Source organism: Halichoerus grypus, chromosome 4 (assembly GCF_964656455.1).
Source record: "Halichoerus grypus chromosome 4, mHalGry1.hap1.1, whole genome shotgun sequence".
In the NCBI taxonomy this organism is placed as follows: domain Eukaryota; kingdom Metazoa; phylum Chordata; class Mammalia; order Carnivora; family Phocidae; genus Halichoerus; species Halichoerus grypus.
Genome location: NC_135715.1, coordinates 14,220,434 through 14,240,937, shown reverse-complemented (window position 1 = coordinate 14,240,937; position 20,504 = coordinate 14,220,434). Strand labels below are relative to the sequence as shown.

Here is a 20,504-nt window from a genome sequence, read left to right as displayed (position 1 = left end):
TCAGTTCCTTTGTTTATTCCAACTTCTACTTTAAGAAATTTCCTATGTAATAGTTGTAATATATGAAACATTTATGTAACGTGTATAAGTTTTGAGCATAACAATAATATGAAAATCCATGAACATATTATCCAACTTAAGAACTAGAGGTGTTACCCTAACTATTGAACTTGCTTATGTTTTCCTCTAAAATCTCCTGATTTCCTCAAGGGTTATCAGTGTTAAGGATTTTGCCTTCATTTTTGCTGTTTTTAAAATATTTATTGCTTTATGCCTGGGTACCAGACAATATGCTATTTAGTTTTGCTGGATTTTGAACATTATAAAAATAATACTATGCTCTATGTTATCTTATCCAATTTGTTTTTTTTTCACTTAATATTATTTCCAGGTCTTTCCTGATGTACATAGCTATACTTCATTCATTGTCATTGCTCTGTAATATTTTATTTGTGCAAACAAAGCACAGTATGTTTTAGTCATCCTCCTGACAATGGATATTGGGTTACATGTTACTCTAGTCCATATGATGAACACATGCTGTTGCAAGCCTTCAGGGTTCTTAGTTTTTTGTTCTGTTTTTGGCCAATCTAATGTGAATAAATTGTTATTTCACGGTAGTCTTAATTGGCATTTCCCTGATTACTAAACATCTTTTAACATGTTTATTTCCTATTTGAGTTTTCATTTCCATGAAAGACAGTTCAGGCTTTTTGCCCATTTTTCTAATGGTTGTTTTTATTTCCTTATCAACATGTAATACTTCTTTATACATTTCTGGTATTAATGCCTAGCAAGCCGTATATATGGAAATATCAATTTTATGTATTGCAAAGATCACTCTATGATGTCTTGATGAGAAATGATTAATTTTAACATGGTCAAAACTATCAATCTTTTCTTTTTATAACTATGCTTTCTGTAGCTCTTGTAAGAGCTTGTTCTGTACCCAGATGGCCTATCCAGCCATCTTGCTAAAATTCATTCATTCTACAAATTTGTAGATATTTGGGGTACTTCCTGTATAGATGATCATATCATTTGCAATTATGATAGTTTTCTCTCTCTTTTTTTCAGTCTTATATTTTCTTTTCCTTATTTTGTGGTGCTTTTTGGATTTCTGGTGCAATGTTAGTAGAAGTGGTGACAGATGGTATTGTTTCCTTGTTGTCAGTTTCAAAGGAAATGCTCCTAACTTTCTACTGATGAAGCTTGATATTTGCTATAGTTTTGAGAGATGCCTCCTATTAAATTAGGGAAATCCCTTTCCATTTCTAGTTTGCTAAGAGTTCTTTCTTTGTTGATCAGACTTATCAATTTATCATGTTCATAAAATATGTTGACTATGTTTTATCAGTTTACCTCTTGGCTATGATATAAACCAAAAGCCTATATACTTTATGTTACTACAGCATTCCTAAGACCTGGAACAGTGTCTGGTACTTAGTAGTTTCAAGAAATACTTGTTGGGTGACTGACTGATGGTTCTCTGTCCATAATTCAGCAATGTTTGCAATGATGCAATATTTGCATCAAGAATATCTAGGACTTGCGTCTGACTATAATTCTCTGTCATTTATTAGAATAATATAAGAATCAGTCCAGACCTTCAAAACTTGCAAAATACTTAAGTAATTATATAGTGTGTCAATTCAGTGGAATTTATACAGAAATTAAAATACATTCAAAGACCATTATAGACACAGTGAAAATGCTTATGATGTAATGTTTAGTAGGAAAGGACAGTGAAACATCATGTGTTCAGTTTAAGTACAGCAATGTAAATATATGGGCAAAGAGTCAACAGGAGTATACTAAAATGAAAATGCCTGCTAGATGATTAAACGCCTAATGATTTGTCTCGATCTTCTGGTCAAAACTTTCTTTAATGTTGCAATAGTGTTTTTGTAGTCATTAAGAAAAAAAGCAGAGGGGCGCCTGGGTGGCTCAGTCAGTTAAGTGTCTGCCTTCGGCTCAGGTCATTATCTCGGAGTCCTGGGATCGAGCCCTGCGTCGGGCTCCCTGCTCGGCAAGGAGTCTGCTCTTTCTCCCTCTTCCTGCCATTTCCCCTGCTTGTGCTCTCTCTCACTCTCTCTCAAATAAATAAATAAAATGTTCAAAAAAAAAAGAAAAGAAAAATAGAAAATTGCTGTATTAATTTCCTAGGGCTATGTGGTGGCTTAAAACAGAGAATTTATTATGTCATAGTTCTGAAGGCTGGAAGTCCAAAATCAAGGCATCGGCAGAGCTGTGTCCCCTCTGAAATGCTTGCCTTCTCCAGCTTCTTGTGGCTCCAGGCATTCCTTGGCTTTTGGCTACATCATTCCCACCTCTGCCTCCATCCTCCCAAGGCCACCTCTTCTTTCCATACTTTTTCCTCTGTGCATCTCTTATAAGGATACTTGTCAGTGGATTTAGATCCTTTTTAAAAATAAGATCACACTCATGTTAGGTTCCTGGAGGTTAGGATGTGGATATATTATTCTGAGGGCCACCAATCACCCCACTAGAAACATCTACCTTACTGTAACTAAAGTACATGACCTTCAAATATTCCAATATTTGGAGACTACGCATAGTGTACACTTAAATTGAATAGCACTATATACACATTTTTAAGAAACCTACTTTATAAAGGGATTTGGGCTATGTATTATTTTTATTAAAAGAATTGTTGCTTAAGTAATTTATAAATCTAACATTGGAATGAAGCGTCCTGAAGGGTAAGCTTTCTATTTTCTCTGTCTCATTGCTTGCTTTCCTCACCAATTTGAAAACAGGGCCATTTAGACCAATATGTGATTTAAGGAGATGTAAGAGGACTCTTTTATGTGAAGCTGTGAGTGTTAAGCAAAATCTTCCTCAAGCATTCTCTGCTTATTTCAATCATGTCTGTTCTCATCAATTTGATTGAAATAAGTGGCTGGGTTTTTCCCATTGTAATCCCAGGGGTATACAAATCATGGTTTGCCTGGCACACTGATAGTGGCATTAAAAACACTGCTGTGTCTGACTATCACAACTTCCATGTTGCATTTATCTTATTTTGTCATGATGTTAGTTTAAATCTGCTTTCCTTCTCTCTTATAGGATTTTGACCTTGTTAATCATGCTCTGCATTCAGGGAGAACAAAATGATTCTGTTTGTTATAGGGAGCATTAATTATAAAGTTACTTGGTCTAGCTTCTTGCCCCCAAACAGGTAAACACCTTGACTAGACCACTCGAAGCTCTCTTTCCAGAAATAGAGGGCCTGTCATAACCCTTATTAGTCTATTCCTCAAGTAAGCATCCTATCGTGTGTCCTGATATTATTATATTATTGTTGTACTCTCTATAGTATTTTTATTGGTGTGTGTTGATCAGTTAAAAAAAGAATGGAGAAGGGTTGCAATTGGGAAGAGACTCTGACCTAATTGACAATCAATAATTGGAAATATTTTGCTAATATTGAAATTTAAAGGTTATTTTTAGTATGTTTTTATACATTTATTTTATCTCTCTGGCAAACTTCATGTCTTTTCCAACTTTAGCTGTTGGTATCTGCTACTTGAGGCTATTTCACCTGTGGGGTTCCCCATTCTCTGTAATTTCATCAAATTTCTCTGTCTTGTGGCACTTCCTGAGTCCTCATCCCTGTCTATTTCTGTAGATCCTATTCAAGGCTGTAGTTTCTTTAAGAAAGAGTAATTCATGAGGGCCTTCAGGCATTCCTCCCATGGGCATGCAGTACTGCTCTTTGGTTCTTTTTCATTTCCATCTTCTGAGAAAAGTTTGAGTGGCTTTCTTTAGCTGCTAGACGTTTACAGTGCACGGGGTCTGGTAGGAAGCCATTAGAGTCTTAAGTGGTAAAAATTGTAAGCCTGCAGGTGTCATGAAAAGGTCACTAGACATCAGGGAACCCAGAATTCTGACTCCCCTCCCCACTGGGTCTTCATGGTTCTATGAAACAAAGGGTAGAATAGGTAATCCATCAGTTTCCCTCCAATTCTAAAATTTTATTATTATTTTTTTCTTTGAATTCACTAGCAGGCCCAGATAGGCAGCATTAATTTTATATATCAACCAAGTTACAAGGAACTTTACTTATCTTTATCATTTCTAAGTCTTTCATGTCACACAAGGAAGATCTGCCTCCACTCACCTCTTTAGCTGCATCATAGGCCATCCTCCTTGCTCACAACACTCTAGCCACACTGGTACTCTTGAACATAGAAAGCTCTTTATTGCTTCAGGCTCTTTGCATTTGCACTTCCCTCTGCTCAGCACATGGTTCTTCAGCTCTTCCCTTGCCTTGTTTCTTCTCATTGTTCAAGACTTAGCAAAAATACCACCTTCTCAGTAGGCGTTGCCTGGCTTCTCTACATAGACCTAAACTCTCATCCACTCACCTCTGACTCCTAATTGCTTCCCATCACTTTGCTTATTTTCTTTATAGCTTTTATCATGATCTGTAATGAGCCTTCTTTTCTTTTTTTTTTTAAGATTTATTTATTTATTTATTTGACAGAGGGAGACACAGCGAGAGAGGAACACAAGCAGGGGGAGTGGGAGAGGGAGAAGCAGGCTTCCCGCAGAGCCGGGAGCCCGATATGGGGCTCGATCCCAGGACCCTGGGATCATGACCTGAGCTGGAGGCAGACGCTCAACATCCGAGCCACCCAGGCGCCCCCTTATTTTCTTTTTTATTGTCTACTTCCACTCTGCATCCCAGCGTAAAAGTACTTTGAGGGTAGCAAAGATTGCTAGAAGATCTCTGGGTTATTTCTGCTGTATCCCAGTGCCTAGAAGGATATATAGATACATGTCCAAAAAAAAAAATTCTTTGAATGAATGAATCTTCCTGAGTGGATCACATTGCTCTTCAATAAAACACATTTAATAAATTATCATGATCACTCTAAGAATCTTTATATTCAAGTCTGTGACCTGGGTCAGTGTGTATAGCAGGGTGCTTATTTTGGTTCTCAATTATTTGTCTTTGTTGCTGATTAATATCTCTCAACATGAGATAAAAGCCAATTAACATGTGCCACCAAAACTCTAGAAAATTGTAATATACCAACTATACTTGACCTTGAAAGAAAATTGATTGCTGGTATTTAGTTGATGTGGAAAATATACCCTATGGACTTAAACAACTTAGACGTTCCTGGTGGGTTTTTTTTTTGTTTTTTTTTTTATGAATCTTACTGTTCGTGACACTAACATCTAATTAGTGATGCCAGAGGCCCTGGGAAGATAAAAGCTTCCCTGTGTATATCTTTTTAAGGCTATATTTCAATGATAATTTCAGCCAACATTTCTCTCTGGATTTATTTACATATTTTGTATTCAGTATTTTGAGTTCCTGGCATTTCGTTTCCTTAATAATCTGTTTTCTGAGCTTTGCAAATCAGGCAATATGGTAACCATGCCCCCAGAAGCATAAGGAACCCCAAATGATCAACATAATCTAAGCTTCCACCAAGTAGGTGATGTGACTTGAGTCGAAGAGCAGATGGAGTGGAAAAGGGGGGTAATAATATCCTAGGGACTAAGCTAAATAAAGAAAAATAAACTTGCCATCATGGCTTAACTAAGATATAAGTATATTTTATCTTTTATAGAACATATGTGCAAATATGCTACAAGTACCATTTGCACTTTTTATGGATTGATATTGAAAATTGCTTTTGGATTATTAACTACAGATGCTAATTTGTTACTGTAAACTCATTTAAGAGGCTTTTGGTAAATAGACAAATGCTTAGGAGCCATTGTGTTATTCTTCATGTCAAGCAGACAGATAGAAAAGTATTCAATCTAGAGATAAATCTGGTCTTTTAGTGTTGTATTCGCATGACATTGGTATGTCATGATCTGAAAATGGATTGTGATGTTTAGAAAAAATTGTATTGCTTCAGAAATGTCCCCGCCTGGTAACATGACAGAGCCTGACATACCAGGGATTGAATCCTTGATCTGCCTTTTACCAGCATCTACAACATGTATTGATTATGACATTATTTATGATCTCCAGCAAGTTCCTTCCCTTTTATGAAACTCCTCATCTGTAAACTGGAGTGAACAATACCAACATCACAGAATTATTTTCAGGATGTTTTGAGAAATATTGTAAATTTCTGGAGTATAGTATATACTCAATAAGTGCTTATTTATTCCCTCTTTTCTGTTCTCCGTTTCCCTAGAAATGTGGCTTTTGAAAGTTAAGGGGTATTTTTTTTTTTAAGAAAATGTAGCTTAACTCTAAAAGCAATCCTCCGCACGAGTATAATTATTGGTGGTACTTTTCAAGTATTTTTGCTGTATTTAATGAGGTCTCCTAGACACAACGTTATGAGTACTAACAATTAGTAGGAATTTACAAAAGAAATAAAAACAGTAGTTGTTGAGATGTTCTTTCTAAGTAAAAAAGCTACAATTCCTACAATGGCTGTAAAATATCTGTAAAATAATGAACCAAATGGTACATTAAGGCACAGTCTTAGCATACAGGTGTTGACATCTGTGCTCTTTCCATCTGGTGCACATCTTCCGTCAAAACAATTTAAGCACTGTTATGAAAAGAACAAGGAAATTAAATTACTGTGACAAAAAAAAAAATGACACCACTGAAGAGGGAGAGAAAATCTAGGATAGGTATACAAAGCAAAATCTTGCAGGACCAGAGTTAGTCAAAATCAGACAAATGCTTTATTATAGAATAACCTGCAACTTGGGTCAACAGAAAGGGAGATACAATAAAATGCCTGGTAGAATTTTCCCTCTTTTACAATTGGGAAATCTCCAAAGGAAGCCTATTTTACTTTATTTGCTGAGTTTTGATGGGATTAATAGAAAAAATTGCCATTTCTTTTTTTTCCTTTTTTTTCAAGTTTTTATTTAAGTTCCAGTTAGTTAACATATAATGTAATATTATTTTCAGGTGCAGAATTTAGTGATTTATCACTTACAAACAACACCCAGTGCTCATCACAAGTACCGTCTTTAATATCAGTCACCTCCCCTCCAGGCTAAATTGTCATTTATTAAGTTAGTCTTATTCATGTTATTTTACAGTACTAGGAAAGTAGATAACAGAGAACCCCAAATCATGTTTTCACAAATGAGGTGAAGAATATCATTGAAGACTGGACTTCAGGCATCATAACAATGTGCTGGGTGCTGGGCATAGAGCAGTGAATGAAACACCATCCCTGCCCTCTTCCGTCTTGTGGTCTGGTGGGAATTACCTGTGGCTGTTACTCTGAATCCCACAGCAAAGATCCCTCCCCTAAATGGGTCCTCACTTCAGTAATATCTGACCTAGTGTCAGGCAGGGTGGTGAGGCCTTCCATGAGGTTTGTAGGGGGCCTTTTAGGAAAGCAATCCTAGAAGAATTCATTATGCATGTAGGCAACCCATCCATCAATTTCCCTCACTGTTCCTGAGAGTTGTCCCATTCAGTGAATTTGCCTCCTTTACGTTCGAATCATCCATTGCCAAGGCCACTTCCTGAATCTCATTAGTGTCCCTCTGGGCCAACTGCACATTATTCTTTACACGAGGACCCTTATTTGAGGGGCAGGTGGGGGCTTAAATCCAGCCTTTGTTATGTGTCCCCAGGTGTGGCTGGCACAAGGCTATGTTTGCTCACAGACTGGAGCACCTTCTAATTTGCCTGAAGGAGTTTCCCACTCACCAAGCTGTGCCTGGAGGTGTACTTCTACATAAAATATGGTGACTTTTCCAAAGTTCTACAGAAATACTCTATGAACTGGCAGTATCCCTGCTGGTTTGTACAAGTCCCAAACTTGACTAATAACCTGTCTCACTTAGTAGCATCTCCAGCTTGTCCATCTCCAGAGCTTGAATTCTAGAAGTTAATTTGTCCTTCACTATTCCCAATCTTATCCCAACTCTCTTCATCCTGCTTTGCCTAACTATTGAATCACCAAGTCTTATTGATTTAGTTTGTGAATATTGAACCTCTTCAGTATTTTTCTTACCATCCTCCTTCCATCCTATACTCTTCTTCAATCCTGCATAAACTTTTATCTGGATTATGGTAACAGATTTTCTTGACTACAACCTCTTTCTCCTGAAATCCTTCTCCACACCACTGCAAATAGTCTTGCAAAAATCTTAAATTTAGGTTTGCTATTCAAACTGACTTCACATTTTCTGAAGCAATATTTTTCCAAGTATAGTTGATAAAACCCATGAATTAGACAGGACCTGATAAAAATCTAGACCCGTTAGCCACATCCCAGATCTACCGAATTACAACCTCTGGTGTGAGGTATGTGGGAGGTTTACTGGGATCTAGGATCTGCATTTTAATAACCTCCCTAGGGGATCTTACAAACTTAGGTTTGAGAAATGGGTTAAATATTGCTTCGAATGAGACTGTGCTTTATCATAAAGTTTCTTGCAAGGAAGATTTCTAGAATTTTGGACATAGCCTAGTACATAAAAGAACATTTTTTTTTTTTTTTTGGAGTAGAGAATCAAAAGGGAAGAAAAAATACTCTAACACTGTTTAATGTTAGAATAATAAGGTATTTGTGGTTTCTGTAAAACCATGTCTTATAGTTAAAAATGCTTTTGAGAAAGAGGTTTTTTACGAAGGCAGAAATGTTTGATGAATGGCTACTGAGCACTCTATTTTCTGTGAGGAGTTCACTGCTTCATAGAAGTTCTGTTTCAATGTTGATCATCAAAAGTTTCTGTTGGTTGACTGCATGTACGCGGGACGTGTGTTTGTGTTCATAAACAACATATGAATTGCATAACAGATATTAGTTCCAAATTATCACACTTTTTTAAAAAGATGACAAGTTTTTTTAAAAATTATTTTTAGGGAACTACTTTATTACTTAGTATGAAAACCATAAATTCTGTTCCAAACATCTGTCAGAATGTTCAGAAAAAAATTTAGCCTCTGAATGAAGAACTAGTTTTGGACAAAAATAAAGTAGCTTCTAACACCTTGACATTTTTTAGAAATAAATGGTTCCTTGTTTGACCTTATTTATTTTATATTCATTTATTGGCTCATTTTCAAAACCATTGAGGGACTGAGCTAGATTTTGGTGATATAAAAAAGAAATGAGTAAAACCTGGTCACTAATCACAAGCAGATCATAGTCTAGATTGGGGAGAAAGATATGGACATAATGAAGTTAGATTGAGATGTTCAGCAGGCAGATGGATGCATAAAAGCTGGATTCAAGAAATCTGAGGAGAGCTAGCTTGAACTAGACATATTATTGTGTATAATTATATCTGTGTTTGAAAATGAGTATAGCATAGAAAAAAGGGAGGACCTAAAATATACTAAGCTTTTTAAAAATATTTAATAAAAATGATGACTCTGGAGGATAATAATATCTGGATTGTGTGCTCCTTTTCCTTAACCATGCTTGAGGCAAGTCTTTCCTTCAGTTTGTGCACTCAGTAGATACCACTATTTACTTAGTGGTGGTGACAAATCAGACAGACTTTGTAAACACAACTTTGTACTCATAAACTTATACTTTTCAACTCTATTCATCTGGTGGCAGAGTGTTTCTATAAAATCCATTTACCAGGGCACTTGGTGGCTCGGTTGGTTAGGTGACTGCCTTCAGCTCAGGTCATGATCCCAGAGTTCCAGGATCGAGTCCCACGGGGAGTCCTGGCTCAGCGGGGAGTCTGCTTCTCCCTTTGACCCTCTCCCCTCTCAAGCTCTCTCTCACTATCTCTCTCTCTGTCTCAAATAAATAAATAAATAAATAAATAAAATCTTTAAGAAAAAAATCCGTTTACCAGAGGACTCATCCATTGGAAAGCAGTAGTTCTTTTGGTAGTGGGGTTTGGCTGTGGCAGGCTATGAGATCTCAGCTCCAACATCCTCTAGCTGATCACTCAACTTCTTTGTGCTTCAATCTCATTGTCTGTAAAATGGTAAGAATAATGGTACCTACCTCACAGGATAGTTGTGAGACTTAAATGAGATAATCCATGTAAAGAGCTTGGCACAGAATGTGGCACATAGAAATTTGCTCCTAAATGCTGACTGTCATCATGTGGTGGGTATAGCTCTGGGGACTGGAATAGCAGATGTTGTGGGGTCAGAAAGTTTGGCTTGGAACATCCTCTCTGCCAAATGCTTGCTCTATGTTTTGATCACCTCCTCTTCACCCTTTTGGTGAGTGGAGGGATCTTTTGCCCAGGGTTATTGGGATGGCCAAACACAGGACACCTGCTACTAGATACACAAGATGGAGAGCAGTTTTTTAGTTACATGTGCTCACAGCCTGAGGAGGAGGACAGTGTACCATGCAGGGTCACACTGGATTTCACTCAAGAACAGAATGAACAACCAGGAGCTGTGGGAGGCGGGCTTTGTAGTATCAAGAGGGCGGAGTGTCTCCTTGTTCTTGTGGGAGCATGTGATTGGCTTGTTTGAATAATTTTGTGGGCTGACAGGGAACTAAACCCTGCTACTCAGGGAGAAGCAAAAACTGGGCTTGGTCCCTTTAATGAGGAGGGCTGTTAGGCTAGAACACTTTTTCTATGGATGCAGTGTAGGGAGGGGGACTTATAGTGAGGCTAGTCAAGGCCCACCCGATTTTACCAGATGTCAAGTCAGCACATAATGTTGAACCTACATTATAGGTCATACATCACACTCTGATGCTGAAAAGTTCACTTTCATCCCATTGGAACTATGCTTCTTCCTCTATAAACAAGGTATGACTTAAAATGAATGTGTCTTACTAACTGCATATTTCACAAATATGCAGTGTTATTAAATAAGCTATTACTGAATATGATTTAGAAACTGTTGCCTGTATTTTGACTGTAATGTCCTGAAAAAAATATCTTAGTAAACTCTATTGCAAAAGTCAAGGTCTTTCTTACATCCTTATTAAAACTTCTTTCTTTCTTTTAGAGTCAAAGACTATGTTTCCATATAGAAAATTAATGAGTTTTAGTAAGATTTGTGATAATGTAACTAACATAATTGTCAAACTTAGTCATATCACTTTAGTAATTGAAGCCCAAGGGCCATGCACTTCTAGTAAAGGGTGAACATAATAAAATTTACCTTGTAGATCACATACATCAGTTAATGTTTCTGGCTGATCATGCTATTTTACTTCTCAGATCAATATTTGCATCTGACAAATAATGTCAAAGTTATGAAGAACTATATAATTAAGGACATTTTTCTCTTTCCTTATTTACTTCCCTTAATCCAGGATTAATCTATAATTAATTTTTTTCAGTACATTACATTCATGGGAATGAATAGTCAGATGAAAAGAAAGAATGCCTACGTATATTTAATTTTTTTGGTTTTTTTGTGGGGTACCTGGGTGGCTCAGTCGGTTGAGCATCCAACTCTTGGTTTTGGCTCAGGTCATGATCTCATGGGTAGTGAGATGGAGCCCTGTGTCAGGCTCCACACTCAGTAGGGAGTCTGCTTGAAGAGTCTTTCCCTGTGCCCCTCCCCCCAACTCATGCGCACGCACGCGCGCTCTCTCTCTCAAATAAATAAATCTTAATTTTTTTTTCTGTGTGTTTGTGTGTGAGTGTGTATAAAGTATATCCTTGTTGAGTCTAAAGCATATCCTTGACTAGGTGTGAAAAGCCAACAATCCACCTTCATACCATGATGTATATTTTTTTTTTTTTTTTTAAAGATTTTATTTATTTGAGAGAGAGAGAATGAGAGACAGAGCACATGAGAGGGAGGAGGGTCAGAGGGAGAAGCAGACTCCCTGCCGAGCAGGGAGCCCGATGCGGGACTCGATCCCGGGACTCCAGGATCATGACCTGAGCCGAAGGCAGTCGCTTAACCAACTGAGCCACCCAGGCGCCCCCCATGATGTATATTTTTATCTACTAATTTATATGGGACTAAGGGGTCTAATGTAGAAAAAAAAGTATCAATGATTGAGATTCAGTCATACAAATTGAGGTTCAGCTACATAGAGGCAAGGCTGGGAGGCAGTAGATGCTGTGAGGATGGGAGAGAAGAACTCAAGAGAACCCAACTACAAAAGAGATTAACAAGGATTCATCCTTGGAGGATCATTTCTGGAACAACAAGGCACACTGGCAGAGGAATCAGCAGCTCAGAGAGAGCTGTGTTTCTGGGTCAGCTATGAGGTTGTTGATTGATCTTGCTGTTTGCCAGTTTGTGTCTGAACTGAGGGATGAACACTTTTGGTGTCAAACCTAAAAGGGTGAAATCCTGGGGGCCAAGTAGCTCAAGGAGTGGAGAACACAGAGGAAAGGGAGCAGATCCCAGTTGGGCCAGAGGTGAACACGAAGTGGTTGAGAGCAGTGAGCTGGCTTCAGGGTGAATGTTGGTGGAGGATAGTGTCTGAGGGAGATCAGAGGTCAGGATGAAGCCCAAGCCTGGGGGAGACCTGAGCCTCATAAGGCAGGTCATTACAGCCTGAGAGAGCATCAGCAATCTGGGGCAGAGTTTCTATGCCCTAGAGTGGCCTGAGAAGAAACACTGAAAAAAGGAAGGGTCCAGGGCAGATGGTGACTCACTGCAGTGCAGAGGTGGCACTGAGGTAGTTCCTGGGGGAGGAGAGCCCTGACCTCATGGGAGACACCTCTTGAGAACTCTCTAAGCTCTAAGCAAGCCATGAAAGGTGGAGGCTATTTGAGACCCTGAAGTTATATTTGTGGAAAAGGGCCTCTGCCTGAGCCATAGTTGGGTCTATTAATATAATATCATATGATGTTACAATGAGGTGTCCTTAGTCTTTCAGGCTGTGACTACAAATAACATTATATTTATTTTATTTTATCTTATTTTATTATTTTTTAGAAAGAGTTGGGGGAGAGGCAGAGGGAGATGGAGAGAGAGAATATCAAGCAGGCTCCATCCATGTCCAGAGTGTGAGCCCGACGTGGGGCTTGATCTCACAACCTTGAGATCGTGACCTGAGCCAAAATCAAGAGTGAGACGCTTAACCCACTTAACTAACTGCACCACCCAGGCACCTCACATTATATTTATTTTAATATTCAAATGAGAACTCTGAGTTCCTGCCTTACTTGCAGTAAATGTAATTTTGCTTCTCCTCAGGAACTCCTCCTATCTTGTGTCCAAGACTGTCAAGGGTGGCTACTGAAAACCAAAGGCCAGTCCTCCTTGGCCTTGTCTCTACTAAGTCCAGGCAGTTGGGAGTATTGTTTCCTTTGCCAATGAGAGTTTTTGCTATTGCCGAGCAGCCCTATTGGCTGCTGTGGTTGTGGCAGTGGGTGGGAATGTTTCTTCCCTTCCCTGGTGTTGCCCAGCCGGAGGTGTTCTCTTGCTTATGGTGAATTGGATCAGGGGCTTCTCTGACTTGGCCTTAGTGCTAACTCAATGAGGTTCAGTAACATTGAGCATCAGAGAGAAGGCTTTGAGTTCTCAATACTTGCCATCCCAGAACACCCCTAAGCTGCAAATGTGTACAACCCCTTTTTAACAACCTCTAATCTCCATATACCAATGGCTGTAGGTAAGGGACAAAGTGATTCCATCCACTTACTACATCAAGCTTAGATTCTAGTTAAGCTTGTCATGTTGTATATCCCAAAGATAAAGCATTGGAAACTTGCTTTGGATTTATGTAATTAAAAAGAGCTCTTAAAGTGTTCTTTTCAGATTAAAAGAAGTTTTTCCTAAGGAAGACTTCTAGTTTCATAATAGAATATGTGTTGGGGCGCCTAGGTGGCTCAGTTGGTTAAGTGCCAGACTCTTGATTGTGCCCCAGGTCATGATCTCAGGGTCGTGAAATTGAGCCCTGCATCTGGTTCTACGCTCAGCATGGAGTCTGCTTGTCCCTCTCTCTCTGCTTCTACCCCCCCCCCACACACACACTCTTTCTCTCAAATAAATAAATAAATAAATAAATAAAAATCTTAAAAAAAATGTATATGTGTCAGTATTTGTCAAAAGACATTTCACTGACTTAAAAAATATCTTTCCCTGTCCTGGGAACTCTTTCATGTACATAAGACCTCAGTTAACATCCCTCTTTGCTAACTTGTTCACACTGCAGCATAGTATTGGTTGTAGGAATATGTTAAACTCACAGTACACATTGGTCGTAATTCTAGCTCTTCCCCAGATGGATAGCACTGTGAGAAAGTGGATAAAGCACTACCTGGCTTAGAAGACAGAAGACCCTGGATGGGCTGGATCTCTACCACTTACAAGCTGTGTGATTACAAAGAAGTTACTTAATCTCTATGGAATTTATAGATGAGAGGGACTTGGGCAATGGTCCTCAAATTTATTCTTTTGAAAATTTTTGTCCATTTCTTAATCTGTAAGTGTATAGTAATGCTATCTTTGGTCGTAGGATTATTGTTCTATGTAGTGAAGTACAATTAATACTAATGACAATTATAGTATAACAAGAATTATTTTTTTGGATGTGTACTATTTTTCAGATACTGTAATTTACGTAAGTCATCTTTTTTTAAAAAAAAGATTTATTTATTTGTGGGGGGAGGATGGGTGGGAGGAGGGGCCAAGGGAGAGGGGAGAGAAAATCCCAAGCAGACTCCATGCTGAGTGGAGAGCCCAACGTGGGGCTCAGTTCCAGGACCCTGAGATCAGGAACTGAGCCAAAATCAAGAGTCAGATACTTAACCAACTATGCCACCCGGGTGCCCCTGAATGAGTTATCTTATTTAATTAAGGTGTGTATAAGGTGTATATTAGTATATCCATTTTATAGTTGTTAAGTGACTTGTCCAAATCATTTACCTGGTTAGTAGCAGATAAACCCAGGTGTATATGGCTCTTATTACGTACATATATTGCATGCAGAAAAATACACAAACCAGTGTTCAAGCATAATTGGTCTGTAAGGAAACAAATCTAAACAAAAATGAATTAGATAATAAGAAAAAAGAGATAGGAATAAATTGTATAGAAAAGAAAAAAAATCATAGGAGAAAAGGCCCTGGAAAACTTTTTTTTTTTTTTTAAAGATTTTATTTATTTATTTGACAGAGGGAGAGAGAGAGCACAAGTAGGCAGACAGGCAGGCAGTGGGAGAGGGAGAAGCAGGCTCCGTGCTGAGCACAGAGCCTGATGTGGGGCTCAATCCCAGGATGCCAGGATCATGACCTGAGCTGAAGGCAGACGCTTAACCGACTGAGCCACCCAGGCGCCCCTGGAAAACTTCTTTATAGTGACACAAATTGACCAAATACCTTCAGGGAAAAAGCAACAAGATTGATTTGTGTGAATAAATATTGATTTGACAAGAAGTTAGACAAACTAATTATGTGAGTGAGTATATCTACAGTATTTTATTTTATTTTATTTTTTTAAAGATTTTATTTATTTATTTGACAGAGAGACACAGCGAGAGAGGGAACACCAGCAGAGGGAGTGGGAGAGGGAGAAGCAGGCTTCCCGCAGAGCAGGGAGCCCGATGCGGGGCTCGATCCCAGGACCCTGGGATCATGACCTGAGCCGAAGGCAGACGCTTAACGACTGAGCCACCCAGGCGCCCCTATATCTACAGTATTTTAAACAAAGCAGCCCCAAAAGCAATCTGGGAAGAAAACTGTTGCTGTAGACAGTTACCGATGTAACTTCTCCATCCCACTAACATACTCTCACCTCTGAAATAACATGGAGAATGACACCTTCACCTGAAGTAAGCTCTCCTTCTAGATGTTTCCCTGTCTCTCAGCCTCCATGTTAGAAATCTCACAAGCATTTTGACCTCCTTCTCTCCTTTGAATCCTGTTTGTCACTTTCCTTTTTATTTTGTGTGGATGCTGGGCATTAATGTTGATCCAGATAGACACTTGTTTCTGGAAGCTTGCTGTTTATCGAGGGTGACTTGTTGTTGAGGCTTTGAATCCTGTGAGAACAATCCTAGCCAGTGTGGGATCTTGCTTTGGTCAAATTCTAATGGAATCAGAGCATCATCAGGAGAGATGAAAAGGTCTGCCTTAAGGTTTTAGGGGAGGAAGATGAGAGAAATAATCATAAAGAATTCACATCCGTGTAAGCAATCCCCCCACAATCTATATTTCCTACTGGTTCTTGGAATTGTCTTTGTCTTTTCATTCCTCTGCTTCTGTGAAGCCAGAGCTTTTCTTTCAAATGTCCCCTTTGGTTATTATGAGAGACTGTTCTAATCGGCCTTCAAATCATTCCTTTTTTAGTGCTTTCTGCCAAGTGCTGCCATATTTATTTCCTGACATATGAAGTCATTGTTTTACTTTTAAGTCAAAGACTGTCGTGTATTCTGTGTCCCTGCTCTTTTTCCAAGTCAAGGCCAAGTTCCTCATTTGACAATCCAAGGATCTCCATCAGTTGTTCATGCTTTCCCTCTTTACAGATCTTAGCCTCCGTCCCCTCACTTCTCAGTGCCATCCATCCTCCTAATCTAGTCCCATCTGACTCATTATTTCTCTCCCCACAACTATTTATTTCACTGAGATTCACCAAAGCCACATTTGCTTTATCTCTCTTAGTGGGTGTGTGTTTATTTATAGATTTGTTTTTTCACTGAACCATTTGAGACTAAGTTGCAGACATGATACATTACCCCTAAATACTTCAGCTACATCTCTTAAAAATAAGGATGTTCTCCTACACAACCATTATCACATCCAGTAATTCAGCAATGATTCAGTAATATTATCTAAAATGCAGTCCATATTCACATTTCTGTGATTTAGGGGGAAGAAGTTCAGTACAGCTGTTTTTCCCCTCTCCAGGGTATAATTAAGGAATTGAATTGCGTTAGATTGTTATGTTTCTTTAGTATCCTTTAATCTAGAACACTCCTGTGTGTTTTATCTTTTGTGACATTTGTATTTTTGAAGTGTTTTGTAAGATATCCTTCTATTTGTATTTGTCTATTTGTATTTGTCTTACGATTATGTCCTGGTTAAACATTTTAGCAAAAATCCTATATAGGTGATATTGATTTGTTACTTTCTTTACTTTTCTTTCCTTATGTCATTCTCTTAGCTTGAAAGTTCTTTCACTTCCATTTCATTATTGCAAACACTATACTCCCTTCAGTTCAATTCAGAAAATTGTTACGTGATCCTTGCACTGTGCCAGGTGATCTGGACATGTGAAGGAAGAGAAGAGTCTCCTTTCAGGGCAGCCCTATGATCCACATCCTCCAAGAAATCTTCTCTGATTAACCCTGCTTAACAGTGATCTTATCTTCCCTGAATTTCTATAGCACTATAGTCTATAAACTGTAAGCTTACTTTGATTAATAATATTTGGCCTTATAAGATGCTGTAATTTTCTTAATGTATGTGAATGTATTGAGTAAGTCTTGTTCAGTAAGACTCTTAAGTTCTCTTAAGGCTGATGTATGTCTTTTACCATTTTTTCTCGTTTGTTAAAGAACTCAGCACTGTGGTAGAGCAAAGGGAAGTGCTTAAGAAACATTTCTGAGTTGATTCTGTTTTTGTGATGCCTTTTTTGTTTTAAAGTCTTTTGCTTCATTTTCAAATGAAGGTAATTCTTGATAGTCTTCTGCATTGAAAAGAAGCTGTGGCATAGATGATACATTAATATATAGCTTTGGAATGCATTAGGTGACCTTTGAAAAATCATCCTTTTATATCATCCTTATTATGTTTGTCTAAGACCATGATCAGTTTGTGTTCCTTGAGTATAAACTTGAACACTGTCGAAAGATAACCAGAGGTGTGTTGAGTGATTCCAATTTTTAGATTAACCATGGATGATCTTCAAAGCAAAAGTAATCATTTAAACCCTTGTCCACATATAAGATAAAATGGCTGAACCATTATGCTATTCTGTATAGGAATTGCTCTTCTCATGGAGCTATTTATCATCCATCTGTGCATGTTGGTTAAAACATTTTCTTCTGGAAATCAAGGAGATGGCTCAGAATGCAGAGAATTATAATACAGTCAAAATCCATGTTGAATAGAATCCACTGAGGAGGCTGGTATTTTATTAAAGTACAATTTAAATTTTGCATTGTACTTTATTATTTTCCATTAGGGGAAAAACATGTTGACAGTCATGGACCAACTGGATTACTTCAGCTACCCCAAGATCCCAACTATTGCCTGAATCAATCAATTACTAAAAGTAAAGCTTTCATGTGTTGCTGCTGGTTTGTTTATTCATTTATTTATTTATTTTGGAACCATCAATGCACAGAGGTTTTGCATGATGCTCTCAACAAGGAGTTTCACGAAGCCTGTCTTTTGTCCCACATTGTGCATCAGGAGCCATTTGCAGGTAACTGTGCCGGGTCATTTGATTGCTGGCCATCTGGTGTAGCCTTGGCCTCTGAGTCTTAAAGCCATGGAGCCCCCAGCAGTGGACTTACCACCCATTCTGGTATAGAACAATCATTTGGCCAACTTTGATGGCTTTTAAGCTGTCAGGTGCCCTCTGGTATGCCTTGACTGCCATGGATTCATCTGTGGTTTGTTGCTGGTAAATAAACCTCAAGATATTTAATCATATACTTTTGGTCACATCCAAGTTAGGATGTGTTACATTTGCATTTATGGAGTTTAATCATAGAGCAAGTGTGAAAGACTATATGGATACCCAGAATGAATCAAAATAGCCATGTTGAGTTATTTGAGTAAAAGTTAGACATGGTTTTAAGAGCAGTGAGTCCATGGATTGTAATTAGAAGAGTTTAATATTCACAAGGATGGTGTGATATAGTTTCTGAAGGGTTGCCATCACATTTATGCCTAAGAAATATATTCTTCATGAATATGCGCCAAGGCAATATTAATTTGCTAAATGAGATGGTAGTTATAAGGAATAATTAACTAAAATGATTTCAAAGGTTTCTGCAAACAAAACAGGTCATGTAAATAAACCTTCAAATTCGAATGGGCCCATTGATTTAGAGCTCATGAAAATGTGATCATACCTAAAATCTGACAATAGTAAAGGAAAAAATGTTACTCATCCTATACTTTTTGAAAGTTTATGAAACTTCTTACCATTGGCTACATCTCCTGTTCCCTCCCCCCCACCCCAGCCCCGTTTTACTGACATGTAATTGACATATATCCCTGTATGAGTTTCGGGTGTACAGCCTAAAGGTATGACCTACATATATTGTGAAATAATTGCCACAATAAGTTTGTTTAACAGGCAGCATCTCATAAAGATACCATAAAAATAAATGGGAAAAAAAGAAAAAAATGTTCTTTTTCTTGTAGTGAGAACTTTTAGGATTTGCTTTGTTAACTTTCCTGTATATCATAGAGCAGCGATAACTACAGTCATTAAGTTATGCATTCCATCCTTAGTACTTATTTATCTTATGACTGGAAGTTTGTGAGTTTGTGCCTTTTGACCGCCTTCTTCCAATCTCTGCCCTTTTCCGCCTTCACCTCTGGTAACCACAAGTCTGATCTCTTTTTCTAATCGCCTACATCCTTAAGCTAACAGCTGGGAAAGATTTGTGGAAATCCTATTGATTTGTTAAATACTCAATCAACTTATAAGTTAGAAATAAATGTGTATACCAGATTGATATAAATAACAGTTAATTATTTTAAAAACCTGTCCCAATGTATATATATATTTCTTCTCTGTATGAAACCCATTGATATGCAGGCCTGGCATTTAAAAAATTGAGGCATTTATCTGTAAGGTAATTAGTGCATTCCAGTCCTCTAAACTCACCTTTCCTCTACAAAAAGCACTATATATGGGAATATGAATATGTAATATATAAGCTCTTAATTAGCACAGTGGATGAAAGACTGTAAGAAATGGATGGATTCTTATAAACCCTCTAGCTGAAATCTTTATTTTATAGATGAGAAGACTCAGGACCGGATCGCTGGAGGGACCAAGATGTTAACAGTGACAGAGTCAATATTTGCACTCTGCTTTCCTCTGTCTCTGGTCATTATTCTTTTCACGTTCCAAGAGAAAACAGAACATTCAAAATAACTTAATGCTAACTGAGGACCAACTCAGCAAGGAGACAGACTGTCACTTTTGAACTGGGCTTGAAATTTCTTGCTTCCTACACTTTTTTTGTAATGTCAATGACAGTATCTCTTCAGGGCTGAAATGAGTTATTTTTCTTTGCCATTTTAATTTCAATAAAATGTAAGAATGTCTTTAATATACAAACTAAGCCTTTTAATTTAAAATTATCTTTAATTTTAGTATCATTCGAAATATTGCATAGGATATTTAATTCAGCCCAATAAGCATGAACTGAATGATCTTCTTCCATGAGAAGCTCATAATTCACATCTAAGGACTCTTAGATATTAAAAAAGTCTTTGTAGATCCCTAAAAGTGCCATGTGATATGCTTAGATCATTCTTCCAGTCTTCAACAAACTCTTCCCTTTCTCTCATCCACCACACTCAATCTGTCACCAAACTTGGTTGACTTTTACCTCTTACATATATGCCAATGCATGCTCTCCTCCTTACCCCGTAACTGCGCTAATTCAGGTTGTATCACTTCTGGGATGACTTTTGCAACACCCCCC

The 20,504-nt window shown here is 38.0% G+C and overlaps 1 protein-coding gene across 3 annotated transcripts in view; it reads left to right on the top strand.

Moving 5' to 3' along the window:
* The window catches only part of HS6ST3 (heparan sulfate 6-O-sulfotransferase 3), a 650,113-nt gene that overhangs the window by 238,707 nt on the left and 390,902 nt on the right, over positions 1–20,504 (top strand). The gene's annotated exons all lie outside the window — the stretch shown is intronic.